This window comes from Pinus tabuliformis, chromosome 1_1, assembly GCF_031772625.1.
Source record: "Pinus tabuliformis cultivar Carrire ecotype Pingquan chromosome 1_1, CPIR1, whole genome shotgun sequence".
Classification (NCBI taxonomy): domain Eukaryota; kingdom Viridiplantae; phylum Streptophyta; class Pinopsida; order Pinales; family Pinaceae; genus Pinus; species Pinus tabuliformis.
In genome coordinates this window covers 554,322,684-554,340,898 of record NC_142297.1, presented here as the reverse complement: position 1 = coordinate 554,340,898, position 18,215 = coordinate 554,322,684, and the positions used below count along the sequence as shown (strand labels likewise).

Sequence of the window (18,215 nt, the reverse complement as noted above, 5' to 3'; positions counted from 1 at the left end):
AAACGTAAAGGCGTAAGCAGAAGTCAACATCAGTGAGAAGATAGTTTGGAGAACTCCTCAACAACAGAAGGATAGAGCAAAGTCAAATACACAGGCAGGAAACTAAAGACGAGAACATTGGAAGAAACTCGAACCACAGAAAAACACTAAAGAAATGACATAAAAACGAAGTAAAGAGAAGAAACAAAAGAGAGTGTAGTGATGCATAGGAGTCGTTGGATCTTGGAGATCAATGGATGAGATTGTTTATGATAAGCGACCAGAATTAAGTTGCATAGAATGGAATCGAGAAATGAATGACAGAGATCAATTTAAGATTTAGTGGAAGAGGTATCCGGAGGAGACGTCGCAGCCGTCAATGGGAGAAGATCTATGGTCATTGAGCGATAATAAGCTTGGGTGTTAATCAAGGAAGAAAGGTGGGTTTATAAGAAGAAGCTGTTTATCAGATGGAGAAAAGGTGGTAAGTGGTAATAAAGGGGAGTCACCTAATTCCATTAAGCAGTTGACATGTAGCACATTAGAGGAGAGAGGAAACCGCTTTATCGGGTTGGTAATCCTCATACAAGTTGTCTGGCCAATATCGTTTTGGAACGTCGGATAAAATGGGTTTTCACCTACGATGGAGGATCGGGTGTAACATCAACCGTCGGATCGCAGGGTAAGATCTATGATGGAGGTTGAAGCCGATGAGGCTTGGGAAAGAGTGGACTCGAAAGGTTTATGGACGTGAGTTAAATGTATTTGAGTTCTAGAGGATGAATGGAGATCATGCGACAGTCGTTGATCTGATGGAGTGAAATCAATAGTGGAGAGTGAAACTGATAAAGGTAAGCATTAATGGGATTTTTATAAGTTATTATTTTTGTCAGATCTATTGTTGTTAATTTATTGATTGTTATTTAAATTATAGGAACTGGTATTAGATCAAACTTCCTGTTGGAGATTTGGTGTGTAGGCTTTATATACAAGTGGTTTAATGGGGCCAATGATAAGCATTCAAAAGTTTAATAGGATAAATTTTACCATGTAGAGATTTAACATGAACTATATACTCACACTCAACGATCTGCATTTATGGATTAAGGGAAAATTGAGGCATGAGAGACTCATGAAGATTGGGATCTATTAGATTGAAAATAAATTGCTTCTATTCGAACACTGCTTCTATTTGGAAATATTTGATGGAAATGATAATAATTTCATGTTTCACAAAAAGGTTCATGAGTAGACAATGAGAAATTAGTGACTAGGTGACTAAAAACGTTAGCCACCACAGCTTTTCCAAGTGAAATACTACAAAAAATGAGCAATCTTAAGTGACCAAACTAAAAAAGACTAACATAAATCACTAATTTAGTCATGGGTTAGAATATGTGACTAGTTAATAAGTAATACAACTAAAAATGACTAACGTGAATGACTAATTTAGTCTAAGAACAAAAATGAAACTACCTAGCAAGTACTACAATAATATGAATCATTTTTCTATGTTAGTCATCTTAATTGTATCAAGAAATCTAAACTTACAAGTGATAGGGGATTGAAAGGTTGTTAAAGATTGGTTGAAAGGTTATCCTTCCTTAAACAATTCTTCATCCTCACATGGTGTATAGGTGAACCAACTTTTTATTATTTATCTCTAATAATATGTAGTTTTAAAAATATATTTTTTAATAAAAAATATATTCTACGTATTTTTTAAAGATCTATTCATTGAATATAATTGGATCTAGTTCCAATTTGAAATTAATTTGAAGAGCAATTTTAATTTTTAATAATGTAATATCAAATAAAAACTACTTTAATTTCATATTAACTGACCTAGATCCATCTTAAGCCCCAATCTATCAAGCGTGGATAGGGGCCCAATCTCTCGAGGTGCAAACTTTTTTTCTAGTGTAGAACTTGAGGAAATGTTTCCACCTCGAGAGATTGGACGCCTCTCGGAACTTGATAGTTATAGGGTTAATATGGATCTATGTGGGTTATATAATACTATATAATATCTATATTTTTAATTGTCTCTTTGTTATTCCCTCTCTCTATCTCACCCCTCAAACATACACACACTCTCTCTCCCTATCTTCCCGTTCTCTGTCTATCTCTCTCTTCCTCTTCTCTCCCTCTTTAGCTGTATCCTTCTCTCTATTTCCTCCTTCTCTCATCTCTCCCTCAATCTCTCTCCATGACTCCCTTGTCACCCCCTCTCTTTCTCCACCTTTCTCCCTCTATGTTTTTCTTGTTCCCTCCCTCTCCTACCCTCTCCAATTCCATCTCTCTATCCTCGTCTCTATCTTCCTTCCTTTCTATCCATTATCTCCCACCTCCCTCTATCTCTCCCCCACAAATCACTCTCTCCCTCTCTCTCCCTCTCTTCCGTCCAACTCTATCACTATCTCCCCCCCCCCATTCTTCTCCATCTCTCTCCCTTCCCCTTCTCTCCCTATCTCTATCCTCTCCTCGTATTTCTCTTCCCTCCTCTCCTCTCTCCCTCTCTCTCTCTTCATCTCTTCCTTATCACTCCTCTCTCTCTCAACCTCTATCTCTCTATATCTTTGTTCTTTCCTCCGTTTCTCTTCCACTCCAACTCCATCTCTCTCTCTCTCTCTCACATCTCTCTTCCATCCTCTCGCTCCCTCTCTCCCACCTCACTCTCTTGCCTCCCCATCACTCTCTCTTTCTCTCTCTCTTTGTCCAACAACGTTTTCACTATCTCCCTCCCTCTCTTCGCCGAGTCCCCAAATCTCTCTTAAATTTGATCACATTGTATTCCGTTTAAGAAATTATCTAAATTAAAAAAATTAATTGGTTGTAAAATGTTAAACCTATATTTTGGATCAATCATGTCAAAGAAAATAAAATAATGAAAAACTTTAAAAAATCATGCATTATATTTAATCTTTCTCTCATCCTTAGCTAAGATGGATCTATGCCCATTCTTTATATATATATATATATATATATATAGATATATATATATATATATATATATATATATATATATATATATATATATATATATATATATATATATATATATATATATATATATATAAAGAATTGACATAGATCCATCTTAGCTTAATTTTATTAAAACCTTAATTTAATTTCTATGGGAATATTTTTAGTAGTTGTGAGGATAGAGGGTTTAGATATATCTCAAATTGTAACATTTTCCCTTTTAGATTCAATTAAAAAAATGTTGTAAAATTAAATTAAAATAAAATATTTTTACTATGAAATAAGTTATGGTTTTTTGGCATGTGGTATTGATAAGCCATGATATTGGCCCATGGTATTGCAACAAAGCCAATTTACAAGCTAATATCCATGGTAAAGTGAGGGTGAATATCCATGGTTAACAACCTTGTCATATTGTTATAAATATTCTGATTGTGAAATAATTTATGTTTTTTGGGCATGTGGTATTGATAATCCATGGTATTGACCAATCGTATTGACCCATGGTATTGTAACAAATGCTATTTTTTACAGGTTCATAATATCTACCGTAACGTGGGGGTGAATATCCACGGTTAAGGATCTTGTCATACTACTATAAAATATTTCGGATGTGGAATAAGTTATGGTATTTGGACTTGTAGTATTGATAAGTGATGGTATTGGCCCATGGTAATGTAACAAAGCCTATTGACAAGTTAATAAGAAAATCAAAATATAACAAATTGAATTTTATTATCTTCATTAATTTAACTTTTTATTATTAATTGAGGTCATATTTAAATGTTTACACTCATCCCAATATCATTTCTAACTTCTTCTTCTTCTTTCTAAATTAGCGTCTTACCCAAAAATAACAAATTCTTATTAAAAATAAATCATTTAACCCAATTGCAATTTATATATTTTATTTTATATTATACATATTTCTTTTAGTTTTTGCATTATAAATATATCTATTCTTTTTCATTTCTAGTTTAGCATTGGGTTCAAACAAAATATTCACAGATTAGAACATCACATTGTAGCATTGTATTTTTATCTGCCTTGTCTATATATGCGTGGAAATTCCAGGAGAAGGAAGGTCATCAACGTGATCTATGTATTTCATGGGAAACACCATAGAAGAGCACCATAGAAGAGCATCAACGATTAGATGGAGGAAGGGCAAGGTCATTGTGAGTGGTGATTTTGGTAATTTGTACATGGGTATGAATTTGGACTCTCGAGAGTTCTTTCTTTCTACTAAAGATGATTTTTGTTCTTATGGGTAAATAATTTCAATGATTTATATGATCAAAGCATAAATTTGAGTTGAGGGTTTACTGATTATGATAATGCAGACCTTGATTATGACCAACAATTCATCAAAAGACAATAGACAAGAAAGAATTTTGCATGTCCTTATTGTACAAAGGGTTTAATGATTATGATAATGTAGATCATGATTGCGGCCAACAATTCATCAAAATACAATGGAAAAGTAAGAATTTTGCATGTCCTTATTGTACAGATCAGTTCTCTCCTTCCTAACCTTTCTAATGCATGAAATTTATTTTTTCTTTTCACCCTTTTTTAAATGGTTGATTGTTTGTGCAATGGACTCTACCATGCCCAAATTCAAAGTGCTCAAGTGATGCAAGCATATTTTCTGGTAGGATGAAAATGGTATAACTTCCTCAAACTTTGTTACATGAAATTAAAATTTCTTGTAATCATGAACATAAAATCTTTTCTATTTCATCCTTAGATTCTTCTCTCAATGCCTACAATTTTAAACCATGTTACTATATTTTAAGTAGAATGCACTTAGATCCATTAAACCTTACAACTATCCAAAGATTGGGTTAATTTTAAATAAAAGAAGGAACCTTAATGGCTTTTGCAATTTAGACTCAATGCTTACACATTATGATTAAAAATGGAAGAACCCAAATGGTCTGATAACTTTTACCCACTCATCAATTTCCAATACCTTTGCTATTATTTCGAACCTAAATAGAGAGAGCAAAAGGAGAAGGGGAGCTTGGATGAGGTGGACCTTGACCTTCTTTATACTTTTCAAAAGTTGGGCATGCCCTTGACTAGAAGAAGAGATTGACCAATGTTGTTGTAGATGTTGTTTTTGACAATGTTTTCATTACTACCATGCATAGGTAGACTCTATAGTCAATTGAGGTTATCTTTTGTTCGTTATAAGAGGTAATTCAGCAGTACCTTTATCTAGTTAGGAAGTATCTTAGAAGGGTTGTTCCTTCTGCTAATAACTATTATGCTACAATTTTTTTTTTTTATTGATAGCTCCTTCTATTAAATCCCCAAGCACACTTTGTCACCCATGGAAAAACCCACATATTTTAGGATGAATGAGATGAAGACCAGGAAGTTTGAGAGGAATCTTATTATTGTAGATGACAGGAGTTTTATGAGGTGAGAGGAGTTCTGTGACATATATTGAAGGATGCACTACACTATTTTATGAGACCAATCATCTCCACACCATAGTAGTGGATCTATATTGCACTGAGGGAGCAATGATAAAGTATTCCATTGTAAATAATTGGTATGTTGGGAATGAGGAATGCAGGCATGGGATTTATAATTTTATTATGAAAAGAGGTTTGTGCAATGGAGACAAATCAACAATTTCATGGACCTGAGTGGAGACTGGTTCAACAATCACCTAGAAATACTCAAGCATTGTTTTGAAAGGCGATGATGCAATTGGAGAGTTCTATTCTGTTGCCTTGAAAAAAAACTATCGATAGGAGGGACAAAGATGATCCATGTAGGGAAGAATTGTAGGAGTAGGATTGCTTCTAAAATTATCTCTATAGGCAAGTCAAGGAACTACTACAGAGGATTAGTGCATGTGCAACCAAATTCCATAATGCAAGGAATTTTTCATAGTGTGATTTGACGCTCATTGGTGACCATGCAGCTGCAAATAATTATCGTTACATTCAGGTACAATTGAGTTGCATTCTAAAGCATCTAATTTCATTTATTGATAGTCCTTCTTGTGTTCTTGTCTCTTTTAATTTCATTGTGATAGGATTGGAATGGGTTAAAAAATCAAGAATATCATTGAGTAAAATAGACACCCACATGTCACTACATGTCATTGTGCATACTTTCTATTTTTGATACAATTAGAAGTGAGCAATACCATGTATGTACAATTAAAAATCCTAGCAGGCATGATGAATCTAGTCTTCGCATGGAAATTGAAACCAAGAATCATAAAATATCAATAAATTTGTGACACGGAGTAAAACACACAATAAAAGATTATATGCAAAATTGTATTTTTAGTGCAAGATGGTGAATGTCATGAAGATTCCCTCAAGCAAAGTTACTAACTTGAAGATAAGATGGTCAATGATACTACTAATATTTCATAATTTTCAGAGATGGTGGATCTCATGAATATTCTCTCAAGCAAAGTTACTGACTTGAAGATATGATGGTCAGTGCAACTATTTACTTTAAATAGATTAAATTTAGGTAATTAAAACAACTTTGAAAATCACTAGCAACACCACCCTTTTTTATTTTAACTAGGCTAAATTTAGGTAATTAAACCAAGTTTTAAAATCACTAGAAACACCACCCCCACACCATTTTCTTTCCAGCTTTACAAAATAATATTGAATAAAATTATGAGCATTTCCATTTAAATTGACTTCACATAAAATAACAAACAAGGTTGATGCTTTTTAAGAGCTATATCCATCATTAAATATAAGATATGACAATGATGGCTCATAATTTTAAAGGCTATATCCATTTCCAACTATAAGATATGACAATGATGGCTCATAATTTTAAAGGCTATATCCATTGCCAACTATAAGATAAGAGTTAATGAGATGAGTAAAATTTTGTCTTTATATAACATGTAAACATCATATTACTTATAACTCATGCATATTGTATCTTATTGTGCATATGTTAATTGTATAACTTCAATCTGGGTAATTTTTTACATTTAAATTGTCAAATATGTAGAACTTACATTACACTAGCTTAAATTCACACAAAAATAAAATATCATAAATATGGCAAGGGAATGAGTAAGAATTTTCACACTGTTTTAAAATTTCCCCTTGGTTGGTGAAGAACCAATTCAATGTTATTTTTGGTGTAGTATTAAGTTATTAACTGAATATAAAAAAAATGGTACTCTCTTAAATTACCAAAAAGGATATTTAGAATGTTATATAGAAGTTACATTTCACGTAGCTATATCTACCCTGATGTAACTATAATATTCCAACTCCATTTTTTTATATAGAAGTTACATTTCATGTAGTTATAGAAGTTACATTTATGTGTTTTAGATAGAAATTACATTTTACATAGCTATATATACCCTGACATAACTATAATATTCCAACTCCATTTTTTTCACACTTTTCGACATTTAAAAGATTTGTGTATTTTAGTGTGATTATGGAATTAAATAGTTGATATTGTTTAATACATCTGCTATTTCCAACATTTTGAATTCTTAAGTGGGATCTTGGGTACGTTTTTGTTACTACCATATATCATGTTTTAAGTAGATGATTTTTTATAATTCACCCAAGAGACTTTAGGAGCAACCTTGAATTGCATGTGTGTTTCCATTATACATCTAATATCTGCAACATTTTCCACGTGAAGAACCCAATAGTCCATGTTGAACATGAAGCAAGTACCTCAAAAAATTGGGGAGTATCAGTTATTCTATTTCGAGAGGGGGATAGATCCAGAGATGGCAATGACGGTTATCATAAACGGATTTTGTCGGGTTGTATTTAATGAAATCCCACTAGAATTTTCTACTAAAGTAAATCAATTGATGAATTTGAAGCTTGAAAGTAGTGTTGAATAGGTGTTGCAAGTTATCTCTATAACACTATCTATCTACATGGTTCTAATGCCATGAGATGGTGTCTCAATAACACTATTTTCTAGTGATGGGTCCTAGATGTAGATAGCTTTATCATGTCCTACAAGTAAATCATATCATATAACTATATGAAATCTTGGAATGTGTTCAAAGTTTGTCTCAGACAAGGAAATATGTTTGTAGTCTTGAATTTATCTATGTTGTAATAAGATCAGGGATAAAGTTTTCATTGCAAATAATTGGGATCTACCATGTAAGTTTACTTTACTACATGGAATTCTTGATTTGTTAGATCCCGACTAGTTAGGGTTGAACTTATTTTTGTTTTAATGAGATTAAGAATAAAGTTGTCATTTTAATCACTGAAATATACCATGTAAGATTTATTCAGTACATGAAATTGTTTATTTGCTAGATCCCAACTTATTAGGATTATGAAGAGTCCTATTCATGACAATATTTATTAATGCTCTATTCTTGCTCAAAGAATTACATATTACATAAAGGTGGAAAATAAATGAGATGAAGTTGAATGTTTTTTGTTTCAAAATGTGTGGAGGGAGTATAAAATCATTTTCAGTTGCATTCAAATATTTTTGAGCACCCACTAAAGTGCTTCATTTTCCTCCTAGTTAATTCCATTGCTACTATCACAATGCTTCTAGAAGTCCTTCTCCAAATTGATCTCTTAACTATCTTATAGGGAAATTGATTACTTGATTGGAACCCACGGATTACAATTTGATTGGGAGCAAGGGATGATAAAGCTTCATATTCTTCAATATATTCCACAAGTTAAAGGCATATTGAAAATTTCCTTTCTATTTAATTGATACGACAATCACTCGAGCATTTGTTAGGATTTTGAGACCTTTTTCAATGATTTTTTTTATTCTGAAAGTTATGTTTTCAATTAAATAAATTAAAGAAAAGGTGAAAATGATGCAATGGAATGATTTTTTTGTTTTAGTGCATAAGAATGCCTTGCTAATGTGAAGGGATTTTTATTTTATTGACTCAAGATTAGTCGCATTTAACTTCCTGCCATTTATTTTAATTTCATTTTTGTTGGGTTGTATTGATATCCTTGAAGTTGGTGATCTACTATTTGTGTAATAGGAAGTATTAACTAGTAAGCACTCTCAAAGGTGATATTGATGGATCACTGACTTTAAATGTCCCTACTTGACACTTTAGTATTACATGATCATGCAAAGAAATTATTAATCAATATTAATGGGAAGATGATTAACATATAGTGTTTCTTGGTTTGTCATATAATTACTGCATTTTGGCCCCCAATAATATATTTGAAGCTAATTTTTGGTTGTTACTTATGGAGCTTCCCTTTGGCTCAGAAAAGCATCGAGGATAAATGTCCACTACATTGGCATTGGACATCATCAAAGAGGAATTCACCAAAAGCAGTAGAAGAAATGGGAGCAATTGGTACAATGATTAGATAACCACTAGAGAAACATCGAGGCACCATAGTTTCTTGTTTATTTAGATTCACTCGAAATTAACTAGTCATAAAATGTAGCTTTCTTTTGAATATTTTCATGTATGCGTGCATACTAAAAATGCAATTTTAGACTAATTATTCAAACTAATAATAATCTAATAGTCATAATTTAGAATTAAATAGTATAATATGATTAATATTATAGGCCACAACTATATGGTCTGACAGTGAGGGGCATTGTGACAATATATGGACACTTCTCATTGTATTAGACAATCATCTGTCAATGTGTGATATCCATGGAACGAAATGTACTCCTAGAGGCCATTGCGGGATTGAAATTTTTTCTTTCAATGGAAAAGTGGTGATACATTTTCTTAGGCCTTAGTGTTCCACTTCCCTAACATTTCGACACTACTCACAAGTAGCACCTTCATTCAACCAAGTGAGGTACTTATCTTGGAAAGGTGAATCATTTTGTCTCCACAATCCGATATGATGTTGGATCAATCTAATGATCCTAAAAGCATAGGAAATAATAGTGAGGAACTTTTACTGTGGGAAAAATAATATCCAAATTTAAGGAACATGACTTTTTTAGAAGAAGCAAAAAGGATATTGTTTACACTAATCTATTTCTTTTTCCATTTTTTTTCACAAGTTATCTATTGCCTAATATTTTTAACATGTAACTTAGTCAGTGTGATTGTGCCTAAGGTTTTGTTGAAGGTTGAATACTAAGTTCCTAAGGTGTAATTTTCTATGGTGATGTTTTACTTTCTTTGTTTATACAAGTCATCTAGCTGCATAGTCATCACTATCGAATGTTGAGGTATATGTCTTATAAATATTTTATAGTCTACCTTATTTTATATTCAAGTATTCATCGTATTTCATATCTTATACTCTACAATGTATATTTTTTCATTTTCAGGAGAGGAACTCAATATTGATGGTAAGAAGTAGCAATTGAAGAAAGAGGAGAACAATAATACTGGAGCGGCAAATGCAAAATAAGAGAGAGAAGATAATTTGTCTAGTGATACCCTTAGGGCCAATATCTTGCACAAGACACAGTCATAGAGAATGATCGTCAAGCCTTCAGAGTTGGTGAATTCACTTGCAATGCTTTGGCAACATAGTGATAATGTTTCGAAATGACGAAGCAATATTTCATGTGTAAATTGTAGTCCAACCGATATTAATTTGGAAACTCATATTGTAATACTTGATATCTTATATAATAAAATTTATATGGTTGAAATTGTTTTTATTTGCACTTGATATTATTTACTCATGTAATTAACATATGTAACTTTGCATTATCATATTAGATAAACATACACATTGTATTACATTTTCTTAAAATTTATGTTAGGAATAATACTGAGAGGGGGGTGGGCGAATCAAAATTTACAAATCAATAACTTTTTCATTTCATAATCAGATTTATATACATTACTTTAGTGAAGGGAACTTGCATATGCACACAACTTTCCTAAAGGCAACCAACGTACATCTAGTGAACTTATGATTCAGTTAATTCATCATATGTTGATCTTTATTCAGTACATCAGTACTTTATTAAACATTAAACATTAACCATGTGAAGTAATAACATAATAAACCATCACACATAAATAACACACATGAACACCAAGATTTAAGGTGGAAACCCAATGCGGGAGAAAAAACACCTGCTCCTGTTGTCTTTGTATTTTTTTAATATAAAGAAAATTTGTTTACAATCTTGTACTGATGCAGACTCATACCAGTATGTAGGCACCGACCTACAGAAGCCTACTACCTTCTCTACTTCTCTAGCTTCTACTGGAAGGGAGCTACAACAGTTGTAAATAACAACAAGAAATGCTAAAAATAGAAGTGCTAAAAATAGCGCTACCATAAATAGAATTTTGGGATACATTCCAATTTTAGTTAGTACCTAAACTAAAATTGAGAATTAAAATTAGAATTTGATCTTAGCAACTGTTTGTAAAATAAATAATTAATTCATCTTGAGTTAATTAGTTGTAAGAAATCAAACATGAAGTCCATGTGAAGACATGCAACAGTTTCCCTTGATTAAGGAGATTAGGAGGAGTTGTACTTTGAGTTGTAATTAGATAGCTCAATTATCTGAGTTAAGTCTAGTTAGATTAGTTCCAACAGTTTTTGGAACTGATTGTGAGTTCTTTTAGTTAATTCATGCATGCATGTAACTGCTGCGCTTCAGATAACTTAATATTCTCCTATAAATAACTCATGCATGTCAGTTCAGTTAGACACCCAGTTGAAGTCAGGTGATGGGATAGTGTACTATCAGTTGTAGGAATATTCCATGGAGGATATCTCTTGCATGCAGAAGGAATTCATTCCTTTGAGATTGCACAGTTACTTTTGCGTTAGATAGTTGTGTGACAAGGCCAATTCACATAGGTGGTAGCATTGGACCCCAAGAGAAATTGCACAAGGAAATAGGAGGCTTGGAGGGTTGGAGGAAGGCATATGGTGTGTCTATTCAGTCTGTGAGCTATATTATTTGATTGTACTGAGAGCTGGATAGCTTGTGAGCTAAATCTTTGTGTAATTCAAACATATTACCACTTGTATGATAATACAGAGATCGAGGCTTTTAGCTAAGGCTTTCCCCATAGTATCCTTCTATATTCATGTGTGATTGCTTTCTCATTCTTAGTTATATGTGTTGTATTTGATCTTTCTCATAATCGATTAAGCTTTCGCAAGTTTGTTGTAGAAGTAGATTTGATATTTTTCTTTTGTATATTACATAATCTATTGATCTACATTGGGAAATTCTACATGGTATCAGGGAAAAGGTGATCAAAGTGAAGAACAATATACAAGAAGGGAGAAGTTTGAAGTTTGAAGTTTGAAGTTCCTGAATACAGAAATCGAGTTCTCATCACATCTCAATTTCACCAATGGTGTTCAACAGTTTAAGACCCGAGTATGCCCTTGATGGCACCTCGAATTATATAGCCTAGAAAGATCGCATGGAAGCAGTATTAGAGGAAAATGGTCTAAAGGACTTCATTGATCAAGAAGTCCCCAAGCTAGTAACAACTAATGCTACAAAATTGGCGGAATGGAAGAAATGTGTGGCTAAAGCAAGGAGAATCCTTCTGGAGGGAGTTCGAGACCACATAGTCTCAAGTCTCCATGTGAAGGAGACACCATTTTAAATGTGGAAAACTTTGAAAGATCTTTATCAAAACAACAACGATCAGAGGAAGTTGGCACTAAAAGACAAGCTTTGGAAAATCAAGTGTGAAAAGGGTGACACGATCTCTACATATCTAAACAAGCTCACCAGCTACAGGGATGAGCATGGAAGTGTAGGGATCACAACAGCCGATGATGACATGGTGAGTCTAGCTTTCCTCAGTTTTCCTAAGAGCTGGCATAGCTACCAAGACTCGGTAAATGGAAGAGATAAACTACCAGATTGGGAACAACTTTGGTTGGATCTGACGTAGGAGGAGATAAGAAGAAGCACTAGAGATGGATCCTCATCAAAGCAAGGTGGTCAAGAAAATATAGCCTTAGCGAGTAAGGCGAGGAAAGGGAAAGGAAAGGCATCCCATTCCAAATCCTGTTCTTCCCATGGTGGGAAGAAGTTTGACAGATCGAAAGTGTGATGCTTTCATTGTCATGAGGTGGGCCATTATGCTACGAATTGTCCACAGAAGAAATCCAAGAAGGGATCCTCAAAGGGATTAGACGGTGAGGCACTGGCCTCACAGTTCAAGTTGGATTTCTCTCTCATCGCATTCATGGTTTCATCCATGGTGGGATGTGTTTGGTACCTGGACATTGGAGCTTCGTTCCACATGACCGGAGACAAGAGTCTTTTCACTACCTTGGAGGAGAAGGATCTCACCCTGATTGATGTTAAGTATGTACCAGGTCTGAAGAAGAATCTTGTGTTCATTGCTATGCTAAAAGACAAAGGCTATGATGTAGTCATTATTAAAGGAAAGGTATTCCTAAGGCATATCGACACTAGAGAGACCAAGAGGTTTGGGATTCAAGTAAAGAATCTCTATAGGCTAGACGTAGACGACTGTGTTGCATTGAGCTCCAAAGCTAAGTTGGTGCAGAGCCAAAATTTTGGTGAGCTATGGAATAGAAGATTGGGCCACTTGCACCATGGAGCTTTGAAGATCATGCAATAGATTTCTACCAGACTTCCCAAGGAAAAACTAGAGCATACAGATACATGCAAAGGTTGTACGTTGGGCAAGTATGTGAAATCTTCCTTTCAGGATCAAGACAGTAGAGCTGAAGCAATCCTGGAGCGAGTTCACATAGATGTTTATGGACCATTCTCTACAACCTCCACCACTAAAAAAAGGTACTATGTTATTTTTATTGATGATTTTTCTCGTAGATGCCGGATCTACTTTATGCAAAAGAAGGATCACACCTTCTTGAGGTTTTGTGAGTTTAAAGCCTTGGCAGAGAAAGAATCTGGAAAGAAAATAAGGGCCTTGCATAGCGACAATGGTGGAGAGTATGTCTCCCAATAGTTTAAGGACTTCTGCACTGCGGAAGGAATTAAATGGGAGTTGACAGCACCCCATAACCCATAGTAGAATGGGGTGGCCGAAAGGAAGAATAGAACAATTGTGGGAGTAGCTTGAGCAATGTTGCATGACCAAAGCCTACCACTTCATTTGTGGGCTGAGACATGTAATACAACAGTATACTTGCAGAACAGAAGCCCGCACCATATACTGGGAATGAAGACACCTATGGAGTCCTTTTCTAGGAAGCGACCAGATGTGAGTCACTTAAGGATCTTTGGATCATCAGTTTATTGCGATGTCACCAAAGATGCCTGGAAGAAGCTAGATACAATAGCTGAGTTGGGAATACTTGTGGGGTACACTAATACATCGCATAACTATCAGGTGTTCTTGCCTACCAGTCAGAGGACAGTGGTATGCAGAGATCTAAAGTTCGACAAGCAGAAAGCCATGTGAGTATCACTTAAGACAGATCTCAAGTTGCATGCAGAGGAGGAACTTTTAGTTCCTAAGGAGGAGGAGCCTTAGATTGATGCGAAGCAGCTACATGGAGAGGATCTGGGAGTGGAGACAACCACTCATATTGAGTCTTCTAGAGATGGGCAGAAACATTCAAGGGAAGTTGATAGGTTCATGCTGGATGCAAGGGAGAATGTGGGACAACCATCTTCTCAGTGGAGATAGAGGAGGTCACGCGAGCGGTACATTGGTTACATGGCCCTGGTTGGGGAGTGTGTAGAGTCTGAACCTTCTTCATTCGAGGAGGTAGTGTAGTAACCAGTCTGGGTTGATGCAATGGTGGAGGAGTACGACTCCATCGTTTGAAACTATGTTTGGGATGTTGTCCCAAGACCTCAGGACAAGTCAGTGGCGAGTTCCAGATGGCTTTACAAGGCAAATCAGGCAGTTGATGGCAGTGTTGAGAAACATAAGGCAAGGTTTATTTCCCGTGGTTTCTCACAGGTCAAGGGGATCGACTACAATGAGACCTTTTCTCCTGTAGCAAGGTACTCATCTATCAGATCGATGTTAGCACTATCAGCTCAGATGGGTTGGAAGATCCATCAGATGGATGTGAAGACAATGTTCCTCAATGTGAAGATTGAGTAAGAGGTGTATATTGAGTAGCCAAAAGGTTTCGAGACCTTCGATCATGAGTCGCATGTGTGCCGACTCAAGAGGGCTTTGTATGGGCTGAAGCAAGCACCCTGTGCTTGGTACACCAGGATCGACTGCTATTTCACTGAGTTGGGCTTCACCAAGAGTGAAGCAGATGCGAACCTTTACCACATCATTGTTAGAAGGTAAGCCATTGATCATTGTTCATTATGTCGATGATCTGATTTTGACAGGTGATGATCAGCTAATCAAGTCTTGCAAGGAGGACCTTGCAAGAGAGTTCGAAATGAAAGATGTGGGTCTTATGCACTACTTTCTAGGCATAGAAGTGTGGCAGAAGGATGGAGAAGTTTTTGTGTCTGAAGGCAAGAATGCCAATGAGATACTCAGTTGGTTCCACATGGAGAAGTTCAAGCCCATGTAGGCTCCTCTAGCTGGTAACTAGAGGAAGGAGGATGCTACTTCATGTGAAGTAGTGGTTGCTACTATTTATTGACAACTTGTGGGTTCACTTATGTATCTAGTGAACACACAACCAGACTTATGCTTTGCTGTGAACCAGCTGAGTCAAGCTATGGTTTAGCCTACCAAGCTCTTTTTGAAGGTAGCGAAGCATGTGCTGAGATACCTCAGAGGCACATCTCAATACGAATTGTGGTACAGATGGATGGAGGGAGTGAAACTTTAGGTCTTCACAGGTGTGGATTGGGTAGGGAGTCCATCAGACTGGAAGAGCACTTCTAGAGGAATCTTCAACCTTGGTTCAGTTGCAATTTCCTGGTACAGCAGGAAATAGAGATTAGTTGCACTTAGCTCAGTAGAGGTTGAATACATGGCGGCCAGTCATGCAGCATGCAAGACCATTTGGGTGTGGAAGATTCTAATGGGATTGTTTGGCCAGAGGATGGATCCAACTGTCATCTATTGTGATAATCAGAGTTGTATCAAACTCTCTGAGAATCCAGTTTTTCATGAAAGGTCCAAGCACATTGACATTTGGTATCACCATCTTCGAGACTGTGTGGTCAAGAGGATCATGTTGTTGTTGTATGTTTCGACCGAGGAACAGGATGCAGATATTTTGACTAAGGCATTGTCAAAATGCAAGTTCAAGTTCCATAGAAACAGGATTGGGGTTACTGATAATCCCTTTCTTGTTGAGAGGAAGTGTTGAAAATAACAACAAGAAATGCTAAAAATAGTAGTGCTAAAAATAGCACTACTATAAATAGCATTTCGGGTTACATTCCAATTTTAGTTAGTCCCTGAACTAAAATTGAGAAAATAAATTTGGATTTGATCTTAGCAGCTGTTCGTAAAATAATTAATTAATTCATCTTGAGTTAATTAGCTGTAGGAAATCAAACATGAAGTCTATGTGAAGACATGCAATAGTTTCTCCATTGATTGAGGAAGTTCTCCCTTGATTAAGTAGATCAGGATGAGTTGTACTTTGAGTTGTAATTAGTTAGCTCAGTTATCTGAGTTAAGTCTAGTTAGATTAGTTCCAACAGTTTGTGGAACTGATTGTGAGTTCAATTAGTTAATGCATGTATGCGTGTAACTGCTGCACTTTAGATAACTGAATATTCTCTCATAAATAACTCATGCATGTCAGTTTAGTTAGAGACCCAGTTGAGATTAGGTGATGGGACAGTGTACTATCAGTTGTAGGAATATTTCATGGAGGATACCTCTTGCATGCACAAGGAATTCATTCCTTGGAGATTGCACAATTACTTTTCAGGTTTATGGTTGCGTGATGAGGCCAATTCACATAGGTGGTAGCATTGGACCCCAAGAGAAACTGTGCAAGGAAATAGGAGGCTTGGAGGGCTGGAGGAAGGCATATGGTGTGTCTATTCATTCTATGAGTTGTATTGTTCGATTGTACCGAGAGTTGGATAGCTTGTGAGCTAAAGCTCTGTGTAATCCGAACATATTACCACTTGTACGATAATACAGAGATCGTGGATTTTATCTAAGGCTTTACCCAGAGTATTATTATGTGTTCATGTGCGATTGCTTTCTCAATCTCAGTTATATGTGTTCTATTTGATCTTGCTCATAATCAATTAAGCTTCTGCAAGTTTGTTGTAGAAGAAGATCTAGTATTTTGCTTTAGTATATTGCATAATCTATTGATCTACAGTGGGAAATTCTACATGGTATCGGAACAAAGGTGATCAAAGTGAAGAACAGTATACAAGAAGGGAGAAGTTTGAATTTCGAAGTTCTTGAGTATAGAAATCACTTTCTTATCACATCTCAATTTCACCAATGGCATTCAATGGTTTAAGACCCGAGTATGCCCTTGATGGTAGCTTGAATTATATAGCCTGGAAGGATCGCATGGAAGCAGTAGTAGAGGAAAACAGTATAAAGGACTTCATTGATCAAGAAGTTCCCAAGTCAACAGTAGCTAATGCTACAAAATTGGCGGAATGGAAGGAATGTGTGGCTAGAGCAAGCAGAATCCTTCTAGAGGGAGTTCGAGACCACATAGTATCAAGTCTCCATGGGAAGGAAACATCATTTTCAATGTGGAAAACATTGAAAGATATATATTAGAACAACAGTGATCAGAGGAAACTGGCACTGAAAGACAAGCTTCAAAAAATCAAGTGTGAAAAGGGTGACACGATCTCTACATATCTGAACAAGCTCACCACCTATAGGGATGAGCTTAGAAGTGTAGGGTTCATGACAACCGATGATGACATGGTGAGTCTAGGTCTCCTTGGTCTTCCTAAGAGCTGGCATAACTACCATGACATGGTAAATGGAAGAGAGAAATTGCCAGATTAGGAATGACATTGGTTGGATCTGATGCAGGAGGAGATAAGAAGAAGCACCAGAGATGGATCCTCATCAAAGAAATATGATGAGGAAAATCTATCCTTAGCGAGTAAGGTGAGGAAAGGGAAAGGGAAGGCATCCCATGGTGGGAAGAAGTTTGACAAATCAAATGTACGATGCTTTCATTGTCATGAGGTGGGCCATTATGCTACGAATTGTCCATAGAAGAAATCCAAGGAGGAATCCTCGAAGAGATCAGATGGTGAGGCACTGGCCTCACAGTTCAAGTTGGATTTCTCTCTCATCGCTTGCATGATTTCATCCATGGTGGGATGCGTTTGGTACCTGGACATTGGAGCTTCGTTCCACATGACCGGTGAAAAGAATATTTTTAGTACCTTGGAGGAGAAGGATCTCT

General features: G+C 35.7%; 1 pseudogene; it reads left to right on the top strand.

Moving 5' to 3' along the window:
* Positions 1–5,302: 5,302 nt before the first annotated feature.
* LOC149214344 (iron-sulfur cluster assembly SufBD family protein ABCI8, chloroplastic pseudogene) lies at positions 5,303–6,393 on the top strand (annotated as a pseudogene).
* The last annotated feature ends 11,822 nt before the right edge of the window (positions 6,394–18,215 follow it).